This window comes from Chelonoidis abingdonii, chromosome 3, assembly GCF_003597395.2.
Source record: "Chelonoidis abingdonii isolate Lonesome George chromosome 3, CheloAbing_2.0, whole genome shotgun sequence".
Taxonomy (NCBI): Eukaryota; Metazoa; Chordata; order Testudines; family Testudinidae; genus Chelonoidis; species Chelonoidis abingdonii.
Genome location: NC_133771.1, coordinates 206,791,554 through 206,819,293, shown reverse-complemented (window position 1 = coordinate 206,819,293; position 27,740 = coordinate 206,791,554).

Sequence of the window (27,740 nt, the reverse complement as noted above, 5' to 3'; positions counted from 1 at the left end):
CTGGCTTGTCAGGACTTGAGAGAGGTTTACTTTTTTGATTTGCTTCTTCCACCTTTCAGTTGCGCCCAGCACTTAGATACCAATGATAAGCATTATATTAAAACTTGATAGAGAGAAGAGATTTAAAATACGAGAGGCTTTGATTGGACACTTTGATCATAATTATATGTTTTTGCCCCCACATTGGCTAAACAAAACTCTTTAGAATCAGGTGTGTGCTATGCATACTCGTGAGCACACATCTGAAATTCCCTGTGCAGACAGCTGATCTCTGAAAAGGCACGTTCTTAATACTGTTGTTGCACTTTATCCTCCTTCCTCTCCCTTCTACCTATTACTAGTTACACTCATATGTTGTATCTTGTCTTAGACTGGAAACTCTTCACAGCAGGGACAGTGACACCTTATGTATTTGTAGAGGACAATGGAGCCCCAAACCTCATTCTGCAGTACAAATATTAAACAATACAAATAATCTTCAGTATGATCTTCCAGAGGCATTGCAGAAGTTATTGGTCTTGTAGCTAAAAATGATTCAACTATAATATACCTACGCTATCATATCCTGAAAGCACCTGTTCATACAAACAGTGGACAGAATGGTAATGTTGCTAAGGCGCTGAATTGGGACTCAGGAGATGTAGGTTTAATTCCTGCCTCTGCCACAGACTTCCTGTGTGACCTTGGGAAAGTCACTTAATGTAAATTTCCCATCTGTAAAATGGTGAAGCTAAAACTTCCCTCAGCTTGAGGGATAAATTCATTAATGTTCATGAGGCACAATGATATTACGGTGATAGGAAACTGCAGAAATCTAGCTAGATAAATCTGGTATCATAGCAAGATGTAGGATGCATTGAGATGATGATAGAAAGGAAAAGACAAGCACAAAAAGAATCTGTATAAAGTAAAGGGGTGTTGTAGGGTTAGGGAGTGAGGGTCTGTCTTCACTGCAGAATTATGCTGTGTGTGAAAATCCCCACTGCAAAGTCTTTCTCATTTTGTTGTGTCCTCACCGTTTCTACACTCTCCCGGTGTGTCTGGGGACAAAGCCCATTGTTCTTTGTGCTCAGGTGCTCTCAGATTCTTTCTATCAAGTGTGCTAGAGCGTATCTGTCCTTTGGGGGGAATTGTGGGAAGGGCTTTGGAGGACTGTCAGCACTCAAGTGATTTCATCCAAGTTCAGTCCACATTAAAGCAGAGCCTAGGCTGTAACCTGCAGCCCCTGCAAAGCAAGGTGGCCCACGCTTACACCACCATCAAACCTGGGTCAGAGGTTTTACTGGGGATGATAGATGGGCTGGAGTAAGAGCTGGGTTAACTGTGCAGTGATTGGCTAGTAAGAGGAACCAATTAGCAACCTGTACAGAGCCAGTTTCTGACCTAACTTATATCCTGGGAAACACCACTGAGTCCCAATCAGGGCAGAAGTTGGTGCTAAGTTTGTTTTCCAAATACACAATGTAGTTGACTTATTAATATTAATATTTGATGCCCATCAGGGGGCTGGGATGCCTTTGAACCCCCAGGTTCATTTAGGTAACTGAAATGAAGGAAACCACATTACATCTTAAGTTTCTCTTTTCTAAGGTTGATGTCACCTTGCTGTCTAAATGAGTTCCCCTTTGAATTATCCCAAGGAAGCTTTCATAGGAGACCTGCACTTCTCCACTTTCCTCGACCTCTGTGCACGTCTTTAGAGGTCAGAGATGCACCAATGATTTCTGCAGCATTTTCTGTTATTAGTTAATACCCGTGCTCGTGAGCTTTTGACCTGTAGGCATGTTAGTGTATCCAGTCAGAAAGCAGACATGCTGCGTCATCAGGAACAAGTTTATAGAACTTTGCAAGAAGGAAGTCAGGCCACCGATGAAGGAAATAAGATAATTAAGCTGAGCAGCATTTTTCTTGTTATTGAAATGTACAGTTGCTTTTAATAACTCTTAAAACCTCAGCTCTTTTGTACCTTTTTAATAACCCTCATAATAATCACCTAAGATTTCTCAGGGAATGATTTGTGAATGTGTTTTATACAATAGGGGGGAAAGCAAAGCTGCTTGACAGAGCACCAGAGACTCAAACGATTGCCAAAGCTTTCGTACTTGAAACAATCATGAAATGATTGTCAGCTATGCAACCAAATTACAATGAATTTATGAATTTTCTGTTTAGAAAGAACAGCCCGACATGCCACACACCACTAAACCAGTCTCCGGTGCACACATCAGGAACAGGTGAAGGATTAAAAAAAAAACCAAGAACCAAATCAGCATCATAATAGAAGAGGCTAGTGGTATTTGATGATTATTCACAAGTGCCTGTTGAAGGAGATATTGAATAAATAAAATTAGGTGGGTCAGTGACCAGTAACCACATTCTGATCATCTTTAAGTGACAGATGTATCTGATCATGCATCTGTTCTTTAGGATATCCAGAGGGAGTACTCTGCTTGGAGCGGATAAAATGAAAGCTCAGAGTTTCTGAAGGCTTTAGCACCAGAGAAATACAGCTGCAGGTAATTTTTCTAGCTATAAATAAAGTGATTCTTAAAGATGGATGCTGAGAAACAGCAGTTTAGGGGTGACTTGGCTCATCCTCTCTCTTTACTGCAATCTGTTCTTGGTGAGCATCTTGTTAACTACTACTGCACCTGGTCACTTGCCAGCACACGAGCCTTCTTGATATAGTGAAAGGAATAGCCACAGGATCCTAGAAGTGGAAATGAAATAAGTGGATGGATTAAATGATCAAAACAATGCCTGCGTTATATAGGTAAGACATGCCACTGCATGTGCAAAAAAAGGTAATTGCACCTGCAGATGCAAACAAAGAAACAACAATTTGCAAATTGTGCATGTTGTGTGTGCACAATGTTGGCTCACAACTGTGCTTATTCCCATTCTGATCCATACCCCTGATCCCTGACCCCCATTGACTGAAGGGAATTAAAGCCTCAGGTTCCTCTACATTGCTGCTTGTCACTTCTCTGAATTGAGGGTGATGTTTTAATCCATTTACTTATCTGGGTTGTGTTGTAATATGGTGATTATAATTTGAACATGATTAACATACACAAAAACATTGACTCATGCTTAACCATGTGGAAACCTTTCTCAGATTATATTAATTCTGAGAAGACACTGATCAGTGATTAGTCACATAAACTATAAAATAAAGATCGCCCTTCTCTCTCCCTCCCCCATCCCCACATTCCATCTCCCCCCCGCCGCCCCCTTGCCACTATATTTCTCCGGCAGGGGAGATGGAGGGCAAACAAATAAAGAAAAGGAAGACTATCTAGAAAGAAAAGGTTATAAATATAAATGGAATCATTCAAACATGATGCATTTCTGATTGTGCTGCATAGTAATAGGTTTTGCATGTTGATGAGACATGGTCACCTATTTTGCTCATGATGCTTTTGTATTTTCTAGTGTTTCACTGAAGGACTGAATAATAATAATAATAATAACAAGCATAACCATGCTCTGAAGTGTCCCTAGCCTCTGTTTGCCAGAAGCTGGGAATGGACGACAGGATGGATCACTCAATAACTGCCTGTTTTGTTCATCTTCTCTGAAGCACCTGACATTGGCCACTGTCAGAAGACAGGATACTGGGCTAGATGAACCATTGGTCTGACCAGCAGAGTCATTCTTATGTTCTTATTTATCCTGAAAATCTAAAACTGCTGTGTTAATTAAGCCTCATGTTGCCTCTTGGCCCAATCAGTTGACTAATATTCAGGGCCTTTCAAGGGTGTTTCCTTTAGAATGAGCAAGCAAAGTTTCAAAGCAGGTCTTTTCTTGGGGTAACTGTGTCTGTTTACAAAAAGTGTGCACAAAGTCCTGTTTCCCTGAACACAGTAGAAACAAACAGCAGCAGGCAGATTTTTGCTTGCTCCAAAATGTCCCAGTGAATTCTGTGCCCAAGTAGCCTTTGCCTCTCCACTTCCACTCACTCCTCCTCCTCGTGGCTTTCTGCCACCAATACTCTGCCCTCTTGTTTGCAACCTAGGAGACCCCAGTTAGTCTACCTGGGTTAGCTCTTCTGAGGCCTAGCCATGCAGTTTAGTGCTTTGGACAGGTAGCCTCCACTGTCTGCAATTGTTTCACTACATAAAAGGCTTAATTGCTGTACATGGCACACCAACTGGTTTTATTGAGATTTGTGATTATCTTTGGACCCAAGATGCCCTTGATATTAGGCATTAGCACCTTTCAGCATAACACTGGGAAAATCCCTGTGATGTAGTTAAGTTTTATCATCTTCCCTTTACCGCTGGAGAAACAGGGTTGAGGTAACTGTGGCAGGTCACACTGTGAGTGAGTCCCAGTTCCCAACTGACCGCCTTTGCTTTGTACATAAGCATTCAATGAGATTGTTAAAAATTATATCCACTATAATACATCAACAGTGCAGGCAGATTTGCAAAGAACTAAGTACCTCCAAGCATTGGAGTGCCCACTCATTGCTGAATCAGATAGATAAGGCTCACCCTCAGAACTGAGTGACAGGGAGGGCCAGGCTGTGGTCAGCATTGAGCTAGTATGGGGTGAAAGAGTAATTTTTCTACTAGTGAGGTCCAGTAGCAGATTATTGTCTTCATGGCAAAGGGCAGTGGGAGAGGAATGAGCAGAGAAGGAATTGTGCTGCTCTGGGGCAAAGGTCTTTCCATGATCTACCCTGGGTGTGATGCAGCCAGGCACCACCCCTTACGCAAGGCAAACACGAAAACCACAATGGAGGCCTTAGAGTGTGAGTTCTTCAGGGCTGGGGCCTTTTTCATACATGTTGGCAAAGCACAGGGAGGACGCTTTTGGTGCTCTGCAGGTAATACATAATGATAAAGGTGTAAGGAACTATCTTGCATCTCTAACATCTGTGGCTGTATGAAGGTCTTTATTGTTCTGTGCCTCCACATGGCCATTGGGAAATCTGTAGATGCACAAATGACATTGCAGAGATAGAAACACCAATGTGCTCCAGATGACCCTTCCCACAGAAAACATAGCCCTTGGGAAGTCTGTAGATGCTCAAATGACATTGCAGAGATAGAAACACCAATGTGCTCCAGATGACCCTTCCCACAGGGGAGCAGTGCTTTTGGGAAGAGCTAAGTTACATCCTGGAAAGTGTACTGGTAGAGGGCAGCACATCAAAAATAGAAGTCAGCAGCTGTTGTTGCTTTACTCACACATCTGTATTATAAGACTTTATGGGATTAAATGGTTCCACAAAGTAGCTGCATCTGAATTATAAAAGGCCCCATAAACATTCCAGCTGGGGCTAGAGGATTATAAAGCAAAGGCTGATGGTCAAATATATTGTCTGGTCAAATGTGTTGTCTAATAAATTTTCATTGTTAATGTTTTAATATATTTATATTTACAAGAGGTGATCCATAAACCAAAAGCCTGGCTCCAAATGCCCTCATATTTTGTAAACATCCACAAGTTTTATAATGGACTGACTCAAACCCCTGGATCTGAACAGTGCAGAAACTTTGGGATGTTTGACAGTCAAACCGAGAACACATCTGGATCTTATAATTTGAGACCATCATTAAGGATACAACTAAGCCAGTAAAGCTATCTATCCGTGTGCCTGTGCTCTCTCTTATCTCTCTAACGCATCATAAGAAAAACTCGGGAACTGCAGCTGAAAACAGATCTTTTGTTTTCTCCTGTTTTCAGTCAAAGGGAATTTTCTCTGGTAAGTTTGTTTTTTGAGATGTATCTGATTTCTCTTCTGGCAATAACTGAGTTTTAAAGGTGCACTTCGTTTTTAAACACGTGCCTCTGCATCGCTGAGGATTCACGCCTTGGATAGTCACAGGTCGGCAGCGTGGTCTGCTAAGCCCTGCTTCATTTAGTTAGAAATTGTGCCTTTAAGTATATTCCGAGTAAAGGAGTTTGACGCTATGCTGCCTGAGGGGGAATTGAGGAAGGAATTGTGTCTCAGTGCACAAGAGGAAACATGGTATAGGAACTGCCAGACAGGATCAGACCTATGGTCCATCTAGTCCAGTATCCTGTCTTCTATCATGGCTAGCTGCTTCAGGGGAAGGTTCAAGACACATTGCAGCAGTTATGGAACAATGTACCTATAGGGAAAGTTTCTTTCTAATGCCGACTAGTTAAAATAGTGCCTTTTAGTCTCTTCCATTTTATAAATCCTTACCACTCCTGGAGTTTTGTTATCCATATAGATGTCCATTCTTTTTTGGAAGGTCTGTCAAAGTGTTGGTCTCAGCAATACCTGGTGGCAATGAATTCCACAGGTTTTAAAAGTATGTCCTTTTGTCACTGTTAAATCTGCTGCCATTCAGTTTTCTTGAATGTCCTCTTGTTCATGTATTATGAAGAGAGTGTGTAGAAGTGACTTTCATTAATTTGCATTCCTTTATCCGTTGCAGTAATATCTGAAGGTTAAGTTGATATTGCATTATATAATTAATCACTAAAATTCTCCTTTCAGCCAATCAATTTTTTTTTAATTTACTGAGATAAACAACATGCACTTGGCTGTGTTTGAGGAGGATGAGTTTATTTCCCAGAGGCCTGTCTTCAAACTTATTTCTGATGATTTCAGAGATTCAGATGAGCAGTCCTGGACTGGAATGTTTTTCACCTATCAGAAAGGAGAGTTAAGTGTTCGTCAGTGTTGTCTAAATTGCTAGGGTTTCCTGGAAATAGCACTAGGTTTTCATAAGCCTGGAGACATGGCTGTCATTTCAACCTCACTCAGTTTATTATATCCTGCCAGCCATGTCCAGATAAACTGTAATGAAGGCTGCTACTGCCATTATAAGCCCACATCCGCTCTGTCAACAAGCCTTCAGCTCCATGACCATTATAAGAGACCTAAAATGTGAGCTGCCATTGATGATCGGCAAGTTTCAATTTATGCTTGCTAGCGTGCAAAAACAATCTGCCAATGGTGCATTTGAGGCTGCAATTTTGTATCCTGCAGGCTGGTATGAAAGTTCTGTCCCCCTTCTCTTCAATGTGAAGGTCATCTCCCCAGAGGAGAAATTACAGTCACGCCAAGAGGAATGTGGGACCATAACGTGAAGCTTAATTTAAAAATAAACGAACACAGTCAATACTGTTACAGTGGTGTGTCCATTCAGTCTCTATCATTTGCTAAGATATTCATTTATCTCTGTGCAGGAAGTTATGATAAATGTTTTAAGGAAATGGTTTATCAGAATTATGAATATCCTCTTAAACTGTCCTGCTTGATGGTTTATTCCCTCAAATCACTTCCATTTTATTTTTAGTACTAAACCTCCTCAGCCCATGCCTTTTTAAAGACAGGGACATTTTTCCTCACCACTGGCCTTCTTAAAGCTGTTCTTTTTACAGAGATTTCTTTGGACAAAATCCTCCCTGTATTACAAATCCACATCTCCTTATGTTGATTACGCTGGTTCCTAAAAGGCATGAGTGCTGATGACTGGCCATGCTTAGTCATTTGACATAACTAGAAAGCATAGTTATCTTGAGGATGTGAAGCAAGTTGCGTTTTAATAGGTTTAATTTAAAGGTACCTGTAAACAATAGTTTGTAAATTAACGGTGGGTGTGGGTGAGTCTGGGGGTTCCATTTTGAATCAATACAGATTGGATTTTGGCTTACACTGTACTTGCATAGTAGCAGAACAATATCAATTTATCTGATGCAGAAAACTCTCTGAATAGGAATCGTTTGCATTTCTATTTAAGCAGCCTGGAGACAAATCTAATGAAATGAATAGCCTTTTAATTTAATTGGCTTCCTATGTGAGTCTGAGAATAGACAGCACAATACATTTCACAGTTACTGTAGAAACGGTTGAGGTCAGAAACTCAGCATGGAGACCCTGCATCAGTCACTGCTGCTCTTGTGCAATAATTTTTTTTTAATTCTCATTGCATCTCCATCAGGCCCCAGGAAGCCAGAAAATTCCACGTTAGTATTTCAAGAGCAATTGCTGCACCATTTGTCATTGGTCAGATCATGTGATGGAATCCAGTTTAAAAAAAAAAACAAAAGAAAAACCCTGCCAAAATGAAAAACTGCTTTATATCAGTGCTATTTTATATCATCAACAAGAAAAAGATCAGGCCAAAATAAGAGAAAGAGGGACAGAGGAAGGCAAGAAAAAGTGATAGAATACAGATAAGTCTGCCAAGAAACTCTTTTTCAAACAAATCTTTCTCTTATAGTTTACAGATTAGTTAAGGTTTATGTGCAGTTTGGTGGAGTCACCCTTACTGAATGCAGTGCAAGCAAAACAGGTAATATTCAAAGCTGTTACATGCTTTTATTGCAGAAATAAAAATATAACATATGTGTAAATGCTCAACTAGCCCAAAAACCTATCAAGGAAAGTGCAAAACCTTCACATACTCACACCCTGTCAAGTAAAAATGAAGGCAGCATTTCAGAATTTGGGAAAGGGATTTCTTTACTATTTTTTTTGGAGAGACTTGTTTATGATCTCTGGAACATCTTGAGCCTGAATTTGTTCATATTTTCCAGAACAATTCAGAACTCACTATTAGAGCGAGGAGAAATTTTTTTTGGCCAAAAATGTTTTCTATTAAAAATGCAGATTCGGTGACACCATAGTTTAGTGAATTTATATTAATTTAGATGAGTTGTTTATTAAGGGGAAAAAATCTGAAAAAAATTAGATGTCTTTTGTCAACATTTTTGAAACAATTCAAATTTTTGGTTAGAAATGATATTTTGTTTCAAAATTTATTTTAATTTTCTTTGGAACTGAAATGAAAAGTTTCATTCAACCCAAAACTAAAACTTTTTTAAAAAAATGTTTGATTCACTGGAAATTTTGAAAATGTTGGGTTTTGATTTACTCCAACTTATTTTTCCCACGACATTTTGAAGTTCTCAACAAATGGAAAAATCCATTATTCACATGACTTTACGTGTGATTTCTTGTGCCAAACCCACCTGGTTGCCCTAGTGTCATAAATGGCATGAAGGACTCATATCTACAATAAAATTGACTGTATATCAAGATTATGTTACAGCATCAACTCATCGCATTTTTGTCTAACTTTCAAAATTTTGACTGAAAAAGGAGAGGAATTTTTGACAAGATCTTACAAGACAAATTGTTCCCATTTTTGACTAACTCAAATTACTCCATGATAGTCCTGTGACTGTGTTATAACCCTTGAGACTCTTATTTTCAAGATCATGAGGATCCTGGAGCTTCTCTGTTGTGGCACCATACTTCTTGATTAGCTTTGCAGCTTACCGTTAGCGATGTTCCAGAATGTCTGATGCACCATGGAAACTACAATGTCATTGAAATCTTGCACCTCCTAGCACACTAATAATAAAGATGTCTCAGAGAAGCATTGATTTCAATAGCATAATAAAAGGACCCAGAAGAAAGCTTTCTTCATCTTGCAAATAGGATGTCTGTGGCCTCTGCCTTCTCCTCCTGTTGAGGTTAGGGAGAAACGTGGGCCATGACCTCCATAAATGATTTAATCTCCTCTAGTTGCTTTTGGTGGAAGAAACAGAGGGTTAAATGTTTGCTAACCTCCTTAGTCACTTCCTTTAAAACTCACTAATACATTGGGAGGGGCCTTATTTTTATAAGTCATGTAGCGAGAGCTGTAGGTTTACACAGTGGCTTACGCACATAAAAAGAGACATTTCCATGCTAGAAAGCTCATATTCCAAAGGCCCAGTTCTGCTACCTTTACTCATGCTGGAGCACAATTAACTCCATGAGTAGTAAATATTTAATTCAATGGGATTACTCCCAAGTCAACAGTAAAGGAGGAAGAGGGTATTGCTAAGTTTATGAAGGAATAGCATGAAGAGGTAGCTTTTAAGACGAGATGTGAAAGAGGGGAGAGAGAGTGTTTGAATGAAAACAGGAAGGTCATTCTGATCTCAGGGGCAGCATGGTACAAAGCACAAAGCTGCGAGTGGGAGAAAGAAATAAAGGAAGTTGTAGGCCTGGAAGCTTGAGGAGAAGGAGTAGGGGAGTAAAGGAAATGAAATCAATGTAGGCGGAGCAGTGGTTCTCAACCTTTTCCATACCACAACCCATAGAACAACAGAAAAACTCGGCAGGACAACGCTCCCATCTGGCCATGAAAAAGGAGGGTGGCCATAACCTCCAACCCAAGAACCTGTCATGTAGTGGGAAGCTTGTGTAGGTGATGACAAGGAGCCTGAATATGATGCAGTGAATCATGGAGTCAACAGAGGGATTTTAAAGGGGGATGATCTCTTCCGAGTAGGTTATAGGTTAATGTTCAATGCACCCAACCAATGATGTTGTCATCTGTATGCTACCTAGTGCCTTGGTCATCTATGGAAACTTGATCTCTTGTCAGCTATTCCTTGGTAAATATGGAAACAGAGGGCCAAAATTGGCTCTCACACCAGTGTAAATTAAGAGTAAACACCACTGACCTCAATGGAATGTAGACCACTGGAGCAGAGAATTGGGCACTAATTAAGATTTAACCTAATAATAGAAACTCTATAGGTGAGCGAGTTTTGCACATCAATTCATTATGATTCCTCACTCCAGCCTGTCTCATAGACTTTATTCTTCATTTCCTTCTCCCACACAGTATTGGCTGCCTTTCACCACAACTGATTGCAAGAGCATTTTCTTCCACAGTTCCTGCCATGTAGAATAGTCATCCAATACCACTTCACCTCCTCTTCAACCCATTTCAGGTCTTAGCTGAGAACATCTCTTACCCTTTCCCTAATCCCTTTATAACTCTGCCTCTCTGCGATTATTTCAATGTAAGTGTCATTACCTTATTTAGCTCCATACAGTTTTTTGAGGTACCATTTGTGTAATGGAAAAGATCACAATTTTGTATCTAGTTGTTGACATCACAAGACAGCCATGTATCTCTCCATTTGAACAACCCCTTCCAATAGCTTGTAGGGAAGCTTGACTAATGGTAAATGACTGTGAATGTTCATTAACTCACAATTGATGGAAGGGATGAAGTTAGCACCTAATATATAGACATGTGAAAGTTTGCAACAGGACCTGTGCATTAGTCAGCTCCATCCTTTAATTTATAACCTGTGGGATCCATCTTCACTTTTTCCATTCACTGCTAATGACCGTGCATGAATTTGTGTAACTATTAATTAATAAGCGACAAGGAGTCCTGTGGCACCTTATAGACTAACAGAAGTACTGGAGCATAAGCTTTCGTGGGTGAATAACTACTTCGTCAGACACTTCTGGACCTCCAATACTTCTGTTAGTCTATAAGGTGCCACAGGACTCCTTGTCGCTTTTTACAGATCCAGATTAACACGGCTACCTCTCTGATACTATTAATTAATATACTTTGATTTCATAGCTTTTCTAGATGCACTCTGGATAAACTCCTTTAATTTCAAAACTCCTAGGTCAGCCAGAGTTCAAGTTCAAGTAGTAAAACCATCAGGAGAATAAAATATCAGACTGGCTAAAGTATACAATGCTATTTCTTCCCCTTTTTCGTTCATCTTCTGTCTAAGCAGGCATTGAGCATAATATCAAATCAAAGTTGTGGCTGAAAGTGGCATAACCTAGGATTAATGTTTTGACATAAATCCTCCCTGGGCAATACAGAGTGTAAAAGTTAATGATACCATGTAACAAACTCTCTTTCAAAAGGGCCAGAAGCTTGGTTGTGTAACCCTTACATTAACACAGGTCAGCAGAAATCTTTTTAGTGTATTTGTTTCTGTGATGTTAACACATATTGTAGTGTGTGATAATTTAATTCATTACTCCTCCCCGGTCAAAAACCGATACATATTCGTCAAATAATATTAGAACTGGGCACTAAGCAGGAGTGGCTCTAGACATTTTGCCACCCCAAGCACTGCAGGCAGGCTGCCTTCAGCGGCTTGCCTGCAGAGGATCTGCTGGTCCCGCAGCTTCAGTAGACCTCTTGCAGGTGTGCCTCCGGGCAGCCTTCCTGCCACCCTCGTGGCGACCAGCAGAGCGCCCCCCGTGGCTTGCCACTCCAAGCACACGCTTGGCATGCTGGGGCCTGGAGCCACCCCTGGCACTAAGAAGACAGCAAAAAGGAAAAATATTCTCTCTCTTTCAATAGAATAGAATAGTTAGAATGACAGAACATGGAATTCTGATCTTTTGCTAGAGATAGAATCTGGCTTTACCACAGGCACTTTTCTTCCAGCACCAGCTGGTCCCCTGTTTCTAAGTATTATAAGCAGCATACCTTTAGAAAGGATCAGCAATGTAATGACCTTTGTGTTTGTATCACATGACATAATCTAATCCATCATGCATCCCAGTTTTAAAGAAATGCTTCCTTTAAAAGCGGGTCTGATAATTGCACAAGGCCGAACATTTGTTTTCCCGCAATACAACGCGTTTCACACTTGGCATAGCCTCGCTTTCCAGTATGCTAAATAATACATGTATTTTTCCAAAGGATATTAAAACACGGCTTTAAAAATGAAACAGAGGAAGCAGCTCATAACATAGTACAGTGGGGAAAACAATCAGTAAAGAATAAATGGAGAAAATGTTAATGTCAACCCTCATGGAAATAATACAGTTTCATAACCATCTGATTTATGGAGCAGATAGTTCCAAAGGCAAGCTGTGCTGATATTAGCTGCAAACAGACAGCTGAAAGAACAAAAAACATACCCACCATAGACCTGCACAACAACACTCAAATATTAGGAAACCATTTCATAGCCGAGAACTCTATTAACTGCTTTGTTTAAAAGAACATTTACAATGAGATGTAAACGATTCCAGGTATAGTAAGAAACAGAGCTGCAGCTGCGATGTGTAGCCTGCCCCATGCACATGGCGCTTGCTGCAGCTGAAGCAGTTAAACCAATCACCAGGCAATTACTGCGTGCTGAGACTTCCCTGAGGAAATGAGGCATGTTTCCGACGATGATAGCACTGTGGCTAAGCATATGATGGGATGCTTCTGTTTATTTGTGGGGGCTGATTCTCTTAGGGGGTTCAGTCTGGAATGCAGTTTGTCAGTCCAGGTGTGATTTTTACTTTAGAACGTTCTCTGTCATTTTAGACTTCTAAAAAGTTAAATCTCTGCCCAAAGAATCATTGTTTTTCTGTTGTTTTGTTATTTCAGCAGCTTCACTTCAGTCAGACTAATTGTGTTAGAAAAATATTAAATTTGGATCAGTGACTGCTCTTGCATTGCACTTGTAAATCAGGATATAATAGTTTCATTATCACACCGCTGTTATTTAAACATCTCCCAGCTGTTATGGGTGCTGAGCTGACAAAGCTGGTACCGTACCAGCTAAAAAAGGATATATATTTATTTTTTAAACAATGTTTCATATGCTTTAAAAACTTTACTTTGAACTCTCTGCCTTTCAGATGTCTGCTCTTCCTTTAAAATTAGCAAGCCAGATTCTCTGATCCCACTGAGTTGTGGCTTTAGGTAGTCTTTGCAGCCCCCCTGGGCCTCATCTGGCATGGAGCTGGTCTGGCCTCCAAACACAGATTAGAGAAGACTGAAGACTTCTCTAAGCTGCTGCCTGCCAGGGGTCCTTGAGGGCTATTCTGGCTGCCAGTGATATGGGGGCACAGAGGGTCCCTCAGTCACATTTTCTGTATCAGAGTTATAAATGACTCTGGGTGCAAGGCAGGCGGCTGTCACGCAGGCCCTTGGCTACATGTGGCTCTGGCTGTCCACTTAGGGGCCGGTTGTCTTGCTCAGCAGTGGCCGTGTTGAGGGCGACTGCTGATGTTACTGTGTAACCAGCCTGGATATGGTCCCAGGTGTGAGGGGCTTGCCCTGCCTGCTACCCATATTGCTGGCTCCACCACGAGTGGCTTCTCCAGAGCCAGGCCACAGCAACTCCAGACACAGCCCAGGCCCTGCAGATAGGGACATTCCAGGGCATACTCAGAATGGGCCAAGCAGCTGCTTCCATCTCCTATTGCCAAGGGGACAGCAGGGATGGTGTGGAGGAAAAGGCGCTGTAGGTTGTAATTCTCTGGTTAGATTCCCATGAGACCACTCTAGGATGCTAAACTCATGGAGACTCCTAAGGAATAATTCAGGACTCTAACCATGGAGGCCAAGCCTATAATATAGTCTCCAGCCATAGAGAGATAGCAGTGGGATGGAGAATGATGATATGTGGGCAGTCACTCTAACCATATCTCCTATGCCTGGGACAGCTTAGGGGCAAGTCCTAGGCAAGGTCTCTATGGCCAGGGAGCATAGTGTAATAATGAGGGAGAGCAGCAGGGGGAAACTTGAGGCAGGATTAGGCATGGGGGCAGGGGAGACCATGTAGTGGGGGCAGGGAGGAGTGGGGCTCAAGGGAAATGGAGCAGTTTCAAGGAAGCCAGAGAGAAGGTGGAGGGAACAGGGGGAAAACATTGGAGAGAGAACGTAGGTGTAACCCACATGCTTGCCTTGAAGCATTTAGTGTTGGAAATAAGGGAAGAAAGCATGGGAAGGATAGAGCTTCTTGTCTGAGGGATTCTGAGACTGCAGACTTGCTGGACCTGGGCAGGGTGACTCTGCTAGCTGGGCTAGAATCATCCAGAAATCAGATGTGGTAGGCATGAGGCATGCTCCTTAGCTGTTTTAAGCTACTTCAGACTTCCATTATGGGCAAGCAGCCTGACAGGACACCCTCAGGGTCATTCTGAGAGTAGAACCATTGGGAACACAAAGTGGGTGGGAGTTATAAATAGTAGGAGTGGACACCAAGAAGTCAGTGTTGGAACTATGTGAGGACCAGAAGGGTGCGCTGTAAGGATTGTGTTCCAGGGACTTTGTCAGTTTATTCGATTAGATACAGGCTCCCTCACCCACTGGAGAAGATGATGACTAGAATTTGCTTCAGGCAGTGCACCTTGCAGACTGTTGTTGCAAAGACTCCAGGGGAGGTTGAAAGCGATTGTGGAAGTTTCCTTTGTCTCCCATGTTTAAGGAGTTTGCATGCCCCTCGGAGGGATCAGACCCCATTCCACAGAGAGCGAGAAGATAAATCCTCCCAGAGAAAGAGCCCTAGGCAAGCGCATGTATAATATAATTATATTTTGCATTTCAGCTTGTGCTAGTAACAAGTATTAAAACTTCAGGAAACCCTGCCTTAGAAAGTGTCTGTAAACAGGACTTGAAGTTGACACTGTACCCAATGATTTCAAGGGTAAACTGTTTTAGAGAGAGAGAGAGATTGATTCAGTAAATGTCTTTTAGCGATTTTGTGTCACTCCCCTTTCATCAGACAATTAACTCTGAATCGCAGGCTGAAAAGACTAAACTCTGGTTTGCGCCACAGCAGACGTAAGCTGAAGTATAGGAAGGGAAAAGAAGCATCATACCTGACATCAGCATCACGCTTTCCCCAAGCCTGTTACATATGCAGATGAGTTAATGCCTCAGTATTATCTATGAAAATATTTATAATTAGTAACCAGCATTAATCAATTATGCAAATTATATCATTGCACTTTTTTGTATAAAATATCTGGATTTCTGGCCCTCCAGTGATGCTATTTATGTGTAGATTGTGTTAATCATTCATTTGGAATTGCATGAGGAGGTGGGAGCATGGTGGACAAGAGTCTCAGTCTTGAAATGAAGGCGATGGGAGGGTGGGCAGAAGGGGATAATTTTTGAAAAAGGGGAATGGCTGGCAAATGTTCTGCTTTCCTGCCATAAAATGCTAGCGCCGGCTCTGCATGCCCTGCTCTGAAATAGCTCCACTGAGTCCAGACGCAGGGCTGTCTCCAACTCTTTGTCTATTCTGAGCTATTTCAGTGTGGATCTTGTGTCTCACTGGTACAGTCAAGGTCCCGGGGAGGGGGGGAGGGGGGAAAGAAGGTTGGGGGATGAGGGAACAATCAGAGGGAGACATTGTTGAGAGGGCAGGATCAGGCAGAAACCGAAGAGAGAATGAGAGAGAGGAGTGAAGACGAGAGAGGCAATGAGGATGGAAGCAGACAAGAAAATAAGCATTGAAGGAAAAGCGTCCCTGAAGAGGAGAAAACAGAAGATCGGTTTTCGTACGTGTACCCAACATTTTTCCTGAGTGTTCCCTTCCCACCCACTGCCCTGTGAATTCATTGGCTATTCTATATTTAATAATTTCACAAAACTCTCACATATCATGATGGGCATATTCCTTTGGGTGGTGCATTGCTTTGTCTAGAACTGGAGCTGTAAAAAGCAAGCATATGAACAGCTCATCTGGTAACAGATTCCCATTATGTTTTCTCTCACAGTAGATAGCCTTTCTGCAGAGAAGGAGAGAAATTAAAGGAGGCGCCCCAGGCACAACCCTTCAAACACAGAATTGCACAATGCTTGGACCGTTGCCCATCTCTCCACCCCACAAAATCCAAAACCAACCTCCTGCAACAGAAAACATACCCCACCCCTTCTATACCCAGCAGTGTGCCACTCAGAAGCACAGATGCAACCCTCCATGAACCGCTGGGTTAATATCCTGCCCAAACTTGCCAAGTATCACATATCTCCTGTGACGTTCAGGTCTCTTGCAGATTTCACAGGGAGGGACAAGTGAAAAGAACATTACAAATCTCATACTTGAACATATGAAGAGATATAGAAATAGTAATTCTTTTAAAACGCACCCATCAGGTAACGAGGAAGCTCTGCAGAGCCGAAATCCCAAATGTATCATTAATTGACCACTGGGACAAACCTCACATCATGAATTATCAATGCACCATTTTAATGGAACTATTATTAGTTAGCTGATAGAAGGCATCATTGTTATTCAGTCTGGTCTCAATTAACACCGAGGATGTTACACCCCTCACAGTCCACGCATTTTTCCTTATGCAATTTTAAAATAGCCAGTTTGGCCTGACCAATTAAAAACTTGGCTAATCAAGAAAAGTATTGTGCCTACACAATATCAGTACTTACCAGCCGAAGTCCCACAGGTTGTTTTTTTTCCCCAAATTCCTAAGTGCCTAAGTCACTTTTGAATATGGGATGTAGGCTTTTGATTAACCTCTTCCAGTCTTAACAGAGCAGAGGTGTGTCCAGCACTTTAGGTGGTAAAAGGCCCTTTTCCATCACGGCAACTATTGCTGTATGACTCTTACAGCTGAGGGGCAGCTCCTACTCTCAAATGAATTCCAAGCTGTCATGTTTTGTTAAAGATGATGCATGTGCCAAATACAAATTTTTTATATATATATAAATATATATATATATAAAATATAGTCAACACAAGCATCTCAGAAATTCATACAAAAGCTTCTCTCTCAGAATCCTGTAACAATTTAATATTGAAGTACTGCAGGAAAACATGTTCAGGAAGAAGGAGAGGCATAACGGTGGTTGGACAAAATAAGTTGGAGTCTTGATGACTCTAAGGAACTTGTATACATTCATTTTGAAAGGCTTGTAAAAATGATCTAATCTAGCCCCTGAAATCTGGTTGGAATTAGCCTGCAGTCAGTAGTACAGCTTAACTAATGAATGAGACCCTCTCCGTACATCAGCCAGCTGAAAGGTGTACAGAAGGGCAAACAATCCCCTGGCTGCTTGCAGGCAAGACTCCATATAGTTCCTATCCAAAGGTATGATCAACAGTACAGTTAGTCTCCCCTGACGACAATAATGCCTCCAGGGTCACAGGTAAACAAGGCCTGAGCAAGCAACTGCAGAAAAAGAACACAGTCCCATCACCAAGTAGAAGCTAAAAACTGTCAAACACCAAATGTGTTTCCAGCTATAAGAGAGTCTCTTGTAGGAAAAGGAGTTGTCCCCTCATACCATGGGAGAGAACAGTCAGCCCAGAACTCACACTAGAATTAAAGCTCAGAAAACCTCCCTTTTCCTGTTCCCTTAACTGGTCACCCTGATTAAAGATCTGAATGGGTCTCTTGTAAAGACTACATGGGCCCACTATCCTTTTAGACATTCATTTTAGACATTGATGGCCATGCATAATAGCATGTGTATCTCTCTCCAGCATCTCCACTGCACAATGAAAGTCTCTGGATCATCCTCCGGGACCATTTTTGTCAGCCAAGGGCCTAACCAGCTTGAATTGTTCTCAGCAAGCCCAGCAATTGTCTCTGGACCTCAATCTGTTTAAAGCAGCTCCTGGACTTGGTATGGCTGGGAGACGTAGAATAGGATCAGAGTAGCACCATATTGATAAGAAGGAAGGAGGGGGACTATGGAACCCACAGGTGCTATTTTCACAATTTGCATTACATTTTAGAATCCGACATGGACACATATGAATGGCTGGATTTGTGCACAAATTGATGTCATCCCATTCTATAATGTTTTGTTGTTATGTCAAGTGTTTATCAACTTTGTTGTTTCCCCTTTGCATTCTGAACACTAACTAAATAAGCGTTCACTTTCACTCCATCATTATGCTGTTGCACTTCCATCTAGCAACAGTTTGTAAATCTAGTGTGCTTCGGTACCAGTTCTTGTTAGCTAAATCTTCCAGCATTTTAATCATTTTCCCATGTTTTTCTTTTCTGGGGCATCCAACTTTTTTCTTTTGTAGCTGACTGCTACAGAGATATATTTTCCCCTGCTAACTACTTCAAACATTTCCCAGAGCAGAGAAGACGATACCGCTGGGGAGTTAGCTGAGTTTAATTTATTTGGTAATATCACTTCTCATTTCTGCAATTTGAAGGTGCCTGACATTTTGTTTGGAGGAGCATTTACATCACTTTTTGTTTTTTTCTGAACCCAGTGCTATTTTCCGTTCACATTTGTTTCTATGACTTTTTATATGATGAGTTATAGTTGAGTATAACAAAACAGCTATTAAAAATCTATAATGACATAACTTAATAAATGATTGGAGATCTAGCATGTTCATTGTCGGAACCCTAGTGCACGGTCCAACCCAGTTACTGAGCTGATTAAAATGTGAGGGATGGGATTGTTTGTAAATCTGGTCAATTTCATCTTGCCAAAAACAAATGGATAGTTTATGGGGTAAGAGGGAAGAGGAAATGCTGTTGGGCAAACATTTGACATCTAACCAATTCAAGATCTATCTCTAATCCTCTCTAAAGGCCTGAAGCATACTGACTGTTTTGGAGAGGCTTTTGGATGGGGACAGACAGTCTGTATCGTGATTCCTCTGGAGACTGGTTAAAGTTTCCTCCATTGATTTTGCCTTTGTTTTAAATAAAGGGTTAGGTCAAACATTATCAGTGCAGAATAAAACTTTGTTTATTTGGAGCATACTGTCTGCAGTATGTTTTCTATATTTGTCACTGTGCATTGATTTCCACTAGTTTTCCTGCTTTTTTTTTTATTTATTCACTCATAGGTACTTTGAAGCCTTTTCTGTATTAAAATTGTTATTGTTATGCCACACAGCAGGGACAATGATACACCACCCAACTCATCCTCTTTCAAGTTTTTGGCATCCTGTTTAGTTCATTTGTGTTTCCTGTAACAGGACTAAATCTGATGACTTCTTTTCATTTAGCCAGAGACGCTAGTCTTTTTCAGAAATACTGTAGTAAATGTAAGCCAATTTAAGGTGAAGAGAGTCTTTTCAACACTGCTGCTCCTGTTTCAGGGCTCCAGATGTGCTAGCTTGAGAGAGATGTGCTATTAAAAGAATTGAGAGAAATCTGGGGTGAAATCCTGACTCCATTGACGTCAATGGCAAAGCTCTTGTTGACTTTAATAGAGTCACGCTTTCACTCTAAAACTCAAAACCATGCAAAAGTTGCTTGATTTAAAGTTTTGTTTCATGCTTAAAACTAGCATAGTTGGTCGAATAATGAAGAAACAGATCTACAGGTATTGTCATGAATATTTGATTCAAACTGAAATTGCAACTGGCCATTGGGTCATAGCTGAAAAAAATCTTTGAATAATTAATCCTAATGGCTAGTATTTGTTAAAATATTCACAAGAGTCCCAGATTGGACCGGAAGTGAATTATTCACTGTTAACCAATCATTATTCAGTATTTCCCTATTACAAGTACTTCAGTCATCCAGCTGGGAAGAAGAAACAATTTTGTGATCAATCACAGGCACCACGAATTGTGCATAACAAACAGCAATTATTTCAGCAACGAAAATGCTGACATGAACCCCCGTGAAGCTGAATTGTTGGGCTTTTAGCACAGTGCTACCATATAGCCCTGTTAATCCTTTATAAATAACTTAGATCCTTTTTTTTAAAAAAAAATGCCAGTAGGCAAACACATACTTATATGGAGTTGAACATACAGCATTCAGCCTTTTTAGACTATAAGCCCATTGAGACAGAGGGCATCTATCTTTGTGTTTATATAGTGCCTCGCACGACAGTGTCTAGCTGCCTGGTGACATTGAGTGATGCCATAACATAAATAATTATAATAAAGTTACATTAGACAAATTACTTTCTGTATTATAACAAAAAAAACACAGGAGTGGTGCAGCTGTGCTGGTGCTAAGATCCTAGCAGAGACATAAATTACGTATTTTTACCATCGTGCCATAAAAACCTAGACACAACTGTACAACATCTGACTTCTGTCTACATTAACAACACTGCCTTCGCACAGCGCACAGTCAACTTGTGGAACTCCTTGCCTGAGGAGGTTGTGAAGGTTAGGACTATAACAGCATTTAAAAGGGAACTGGATAAATTCATGGAGGTTAAGTCCATTAATGGCTGTTCACCAGGATGGGTAAGGAATGGTGTCCCTAGCCTCTGTTTGTCAGAGGGTGGAGATGGATGGCAGAAGAGAAATCACTTGATCATTACCTGTTAGGTTCACTCCCTCTGGGGCACCTGGCATTGGCCACTGTCAGTAAACAGGATACTGGGCTAGATGGACCTTCAGTCTGACCCAGTATGGCCATTCTTATGTTCTTATGCTCTCTCTGGTGCAGCTGCACCATCAGCAGTAATTTTTCAGGAACTAACTTCTCTAATGTATTCAAGGCATCTGTGACTTGAAATTAATGTTGGAAACTCCCAGTAGGGAATGAAACGTGGCTGCTGAGTTACCACTCCTCCTGCATTCTTCAGGAAAGTGAACATTTAGTAACTTCTGTAGTTCTTGAGGCTCTGGTCTTCCATTCCAGGCAGCTTGAGGTGTTCCAGGTAGAGCATCAAGCAAGAAAATGTTCTGAACCTTAAGTTCTTTTTTGTTGTCTGAGGAGTCATTTCCTCTTTTTATAATTTCCCTGCCAGAGAACTGATACAAAACCATTCTGTCACTGAGGTTAGAATGTTCTCCTTTTGATTGGGATAGCCTCCTGATCAAAGCAAGATCGGATGCCTTTCAGGAAGATATGCTTTAGCCAAATGCAAGTTATGGTTTAGTCCAACACAAAATATTGGACTCAATACAGGCATAACTGGGTAAAATGTAATGATCTATGTGTAAGCAGAGTCAGGATGAGCTCTACCCTGACATCTGGTGGAAAAAATTTCAGAGAGTGTATTTGCATAGGCACGCCTACCCCATCCCAGACTGCCGAGCTGTGGGACTGCTTTGTGACAGAAATGACTCAACCTCAGTTGGGTGGTACTTGCTAGACAAGGGAATGGGTTCCAAAACCAGTGAATTGAGAGGTGGGACAGATATTTGTCCTGGTGGTGTAGGTCCCTCTTGTGGAGAGCCAAGAAGTACGTTCCCTCCATCTCTCTTACTGTGACATGTACGAGTTGATTTTTTTACTTTCCATATAAGAATCTAGATACAGGTTACTGAGCTGAACTCATTTGGTATGGTGCACCTCGCATCTGGGGCTCCCTAGCAGAGAGCTGAGATCAAGAAGAGCTGAAATCACTAAGAGCTGAAATTACTGATATCTGAGAAGCATGAGTACTGTGCTCAACTAGTGGGAGAGCCTGAAGCTATCGCGGAACAGAGCATGCTGGCGAGTGGAGCAGTTTGGGGTACGGCTGGAGCGGATCACGGGAAGTGGTGGAGCGGAGCGGCTGGTAGAGCGGACAGTTTGTGAAGTATGGCTGGAGGAGAAGTGGGAGTGCTGTAAAGCAGAGACAGTTGGTGGAGAAGGCGTAAGCAGACCAGGGCTAAAGTTTTCCCAATTTAGTGCTTGTTGTTTATCTCATGTAATTAAACTTTTTCTGCTACACCGAGACTCTGTGCTTGCGAGAAGGGAAACATTGCCTCTTTGAGGCACCCAGGGGTGTGTGTAAGATTTTCCCAGGTCACTGGGTGGGGGCTCGAGCTGGTTTGGCATTGTGTGATTGAAACAGAACCCCTGGATACTGAACCCGGCCCTTGCTGCTGCCAATTCAGAGGGGCAGAAGGGTTACATATGTTATACAGGAAGTGAGACTAGAAGAACTAATGGTCCCTTCCAACCTTAAAAATCTATGAATTCATTTGCCTTATAGTTCAGAAATTTGGCATTAAGAGTTCTGAGTTGTTCTTCTTAGGAAAGATAAGCCAGTCAGGGTTCAACAGCACCTTTTAATAATAGCATAATAGCTAGCTAGCATAATAAATATAATGAATAATAATAAGAGCACCATGGCCTTTGAAATCTTTGGACATACCCATGGTGTGCGGGTTTGTTCTACACAGAAAACGAGCCCCATATTGACATTGTCCAGGTGCAATTTTCTGAGACAATGTGTCCGCAGCATATAAGCAGGACTGAAAACCAAGCATGTAAATTACTCATAGATGCTGTGATAAATTTCAAGTTTATCACATCATCTAAATCAAGGGACTGGCCCTTCAAAATTGAGTTATACTTTACTTTATTTACAAACAAAAGCTAAGTAGCTTTAAAGTTCTAACTTAAACAGCTAAAAGCAAGGCTGTTAACTGCAGAGTTAAGGCTGCAGCTCTATCCCCTAATACACAGCATTGTGCTGAAGCCCACTGGTGCAGTCGCACATATGTTGTATAAGGTCACGTACTGCTGTCAGGCCTCTGCTGTATCTGGGCATAACAGCGTGAGTTTTATAACCTTGTTATGAGAAGCAATTAGGTGCAACATCCAGTTTTGCAGACACATATCATACAGAGACGCAAGGAGCTTCCCACAGTGAATTTAATTAGCAGCAAATACAGAGTACTCAGTGACCTGCAATGCAGATAACATAGCAATTACTGTCCAGTGATACCAATTTATTATTTTTTAAAGTATCCTAAAATATTCTGATACTGTGTTTCATGCATTATATTAGATTGGGGTAGTATGGCATTGTAGCAATAATCTACAATCAAGGCTGATTCACATAAAGAGACTCCTAAGACTCAGGTGACCTGGATTCTATTTCCAGGTCTGCCGGTGACTTGCTATATGACCCGGGGCAGGTAACTTTCCCTCGGTGTGTCTCACTGTTCCCCATCTATAAAACTGGAATAATTGCTCCACTTTCCTTTGTAAAGTGTGTGGCGATTAACAGATAAAAAGTGCTACAAAAGTGTTGAATACGGACGTGCTGTTAGCCGGAGTAGTGTGTGTTGTGGGGGCTGGGGAGAGAGGCTGCTTTATCTTACACCATTCTGCTAGTTGTTTTCCCTTTTCCACCTGCTCATTGTAAATTAATCTTATTTTTCACATGTTCTGAATGCCAACACTGGCACGAGTTTCATTGCTTGGCCTTTTAAACCTACTTGAATATATTTTCTGACCAATTTATATCCCACGTCTAATTTACAGTGCCATTTAGTGCCATTAACGTTATCCTAGAAATTGAGCAAGAAACTTATATAGGAATTGCTTAATGTAAGCTGAATTTAGCTGAATTTGACCCAAAATGAGGAAAAGAATTTTTTATTTTTAAATCTAACATAAAATCTGCATTCAATAGACATATAAGAAACATAGGGAGTTACAAAACAGGAAATGGATTATATACATACTAAAATAAAAAGAAAAGCACTGTATATACAGGAAAAATATTTCTAAACTTTTATTTCCCCCTCAAAAGATTACTAGTTCTTGTCTGAACATATTTCTGTTAGAATAACCAAAAGCATCTCTCACAAATGTCGTTCAGCTTGGACATATCTGAGGATTTGTTTGGACTTTTTGGGTAATTTCCAATACGTTGCTCTTGCATCTCTCCAGTACTCTCAGAGAGGAGGAGTTGGCCCAAGGCTACAACTTATTTTATAATTCTCCAGATGGCCCAGTTTAATTTGCTACTCACCATCTCAGCAAAACAGAGCAATCAAATCCCTTCACCATGTGACTTTCAGCTCTGAACTTCAAGCAGTACGTTAGTGTAATGAGATGGTCTGACAGACTGCCTTCAGGTTCCAAATTGCAACTTGGGAGCACTTAGTCTGTAGATAAAGATAAGGAGAAGAAAGTTGGCCCCGTGACCTTGGGCAAGTCACTTAGCCACTGTGGGCCTCACTTCCCATCTGTAAAATGGGGATAATATCACTTCCCTGCCTCACAGGGGTGTGGCAAGGATAAATGAAGTAAAAATTGTGAGGTACTTAGATACTACAATGATGTGGACCATACAGTGCCTAAATTAGATAAATCATGTGTGGTCATGGACATACCATATAGACATCTCATAAGGTTCTGCAGCCCCTGGCCAGAACCCATCTATGTGAAAATGGCAGAGGTGTGTTTGTGAATGCTTCTGGTATGCATGTTGGGACAGACAATGCACGTGCAAGATATACACAGATAGACGTGAACTGTGTGTCTATGTATGTGTGTGCAGACTACAGTTTTTGTGGAAATAAGACGCAATTCAGAACTCTGGCTAGATATACACTTCCCTTGTAATTTATTAGTTTAATTTGAATTCAGTTTACAGTCAGTGCACATGAGAATTATTTTGAAGGTTTAATTTTGCTAGCTTCTGAAAGCAATAAGGTGACTAACAACAGAGACAAAATAGCTTGGCTGTTTGTTCATGCACTTGGACTGTACTGTAACTACTCAGGACAGCTGGAACTGTATAGGATCAGATAAAACATGTAGCATGGTTGCTTTTTAGGATTATTTGTTTTACTATATACTAGATATTTACTGTTAAAGTCTTTTCTGGGAGAGGCAGGTGAGAATCTCTATGAATTCTCAGTAACATTCAGTCAGAAAAGCCTGAAATCATCCAGCAAATGTAATGTTTGGTCTGTTATTAGTAACAAAAACTTCATTACACTTATTATGTTTGCATTGATGCTAATTTTCTGGCCATTTTAATCAGCAAAAACTACATTGATTGGCCTATATTTGGATTGGGAATTTAGTTTGTTAAGATGGAGAAATCTGATTTTATCTGCTACGAACAGCCATCTGGAGTAAGTTTATGTTTGTTACGTGGTTTGCATGTGTTTATGCTTCAGACTGAAATCACTTAAATTGCACCCTGTGAATTTTTACGTGTCATATAAATGACATTTGCTTGCAACACAGTGGAGTGATTACTGTGAATCCTAAAATGGAAATATTATGCAATGAAAAAATTACAATGTATAATGAACACATTCATTTACTACAGAGTGTAAATTTATATTATATAATGAAATGTTTATACTGTGCAGTGAAATACATCTTGTGCCTATTGAAATACAATTAGATGACACTGAAACTTGTAATATTCACACAATTGACATTCTATTACATAGCAAAAACATAAGTGTATTTGTTAAATGTATTAATGGTATAATGCATTCAACAGGTTGTGTATATGTCAGCATGGAGAGCCTGGCATTACTTTTGTGTGTGGACCAGGGGATTTTAAGTTGAAGCCCTATGAAAAGCTTTGGCCTTATTCAAAACCCACACACAATAGAGATAGAGCTGTGGTGCTCTTCTTACATCCTCTTACATGTAAGAGGACATTTTCCTCACTATGGCCAGGTCTACACTGCGACTTTAAATCGGTTTAATGGCCGATATACCGATTTAACGTTGTATCCGTTCACACGACGTCGTCATTAATATCGAGTTAAACGGCTCCTTAAATCGATTTCGGAACTCCTCCCAAACGAGAGGAGTAGCGCTAAATTCGATAGTGATTAACTCGTTAGGGTTCATGTGGCGGAAATCGACCTTATTGGCCTCCGCGCATCCCAAGTGCAGTCACTAGACCGCTGCTGGACAGCAATCTGAACCGATTGCAGCGGGCAGGTAAACAGGAAAAGCCCGCCGAACTTGAATTACATTCCTGCTTGCCAGCTGTGAGCTCTGATCACACGCGGCGATGCAGTTTGAATCGAAGAAAAGAAGCTCAGCAAGACCGCACGGAGATACTAGGTCTATCGCTGTAGGGGAACAATCGTGTATCCGCCCGTACAGAACACGAAATCTGCCAAAGCGTATGAATAAAAAACCCAGCATACACAGCCGCTGTGTGACAAGCGTAAACGGGAAGCCAGAGACCACAATGGACGCTCATGAAGGAGAGGAGGGTATGGAGGACTCCAGCTATCCCAACAGTCCACAGCATCCTCGAAAATATTTGCATCTGTGCTGAGTCCCAAGTTGTAAGGTTCAAACACAGTGTCGGCGTGGTTCAGGAACAGCTCCCAGTTGTATTTTCCCCCCACCACCCACGTGAAAAAAAAAAGGAAAGTGCCTGTGCAATGGCGTAGCTCAAGCACCGCGCGAAAAAGGCCGCCAAAGGGTGTCGCTGCCTCACAAAGGGAGGGTGAGCTGACCTCAGCACCACCCAAGGCAGTGATGTCAGACCCCATCCAGCACGTGCTCTCAACACAGAAGTGAACTATGGATAGCTGAGGAACAGCTACCACAGGCACCGCCTTCCTGAAATCGATGTAGCTTTGGACCATGGATGCAAACAATCGATGTTCGGAGGATCCCACTGTGGACGCGCTAAACCGATTTTATTAGATCTGTTTTGTAATATCGGTTTAAGCTAATTCGAAATAATCGTGCAGTGTAGACGTACCCTAAGTGCGTGATATAAAACCAGTTGAAGTCAATGAAAAGTCTCTCCTTGAGTTCAGCAGGCTGAGGATCAAGTTTCACCTGCAGTAATGCACAATAGGTTGCTCATTTGCCGAATTTCCCACCTCTGTCAGTACTGGCCACTGTAGAAGGGAGGGGACCAGACTAGACACACAAGTCCCAAGTTCCTTCTGCATGATTCGGATGATGTATAAACATCTCACAGCACTTCTCGTAAAGGATAGAAGGAAAGGCTGCTTTCCTGGTCCAGTTTTGTAGTTAATAAACGTATTTTTGTTTTTGCTAAACCAGTTTGTGCAGTTCATAACCGAGGGGGCAAAAAGCTGTGCAGATCTTCCTCTACATTGAGGGAGGGGATGAATGTCATGAGCTTGTGCTGTATAGATCTCTGTGCAGTGCAGGACGGTACAATTTGGGGTTTGCAGCCCAGAGGGGCCGTGCACTTGAGTGCTTGGCAATCCCCTAGCTGATTCTTCCCACTGATTTCAGTGTTTGTGCCTTTCTGCAGCTGGGTGTGGCCCTACCTGGGTGTGCACTCGAGGCTTGAAGTGGGCTCAGTGGTATCCCAGTACATCAAGTTCTGCACTTCTCCAGCTTCCTTATCAGTATGTCACATGAGATTGTGTCAAAAGCTTTGCTGAAGTTCATATATATTATGTCCACCACATTCCCTCATCCACCAAACCAGTTATCTTGTCAAAGAAGAAAATCAAGCTGGGTTGGCATGATTTGTTCTTGGTAAATCTATCCTGGCTGCTAGAGATCACCCCTTCATCCTCCAGGTACTCACAAACTGAATGTTTTATACATTACTCCAGTAGCTTCCCAAGTATCA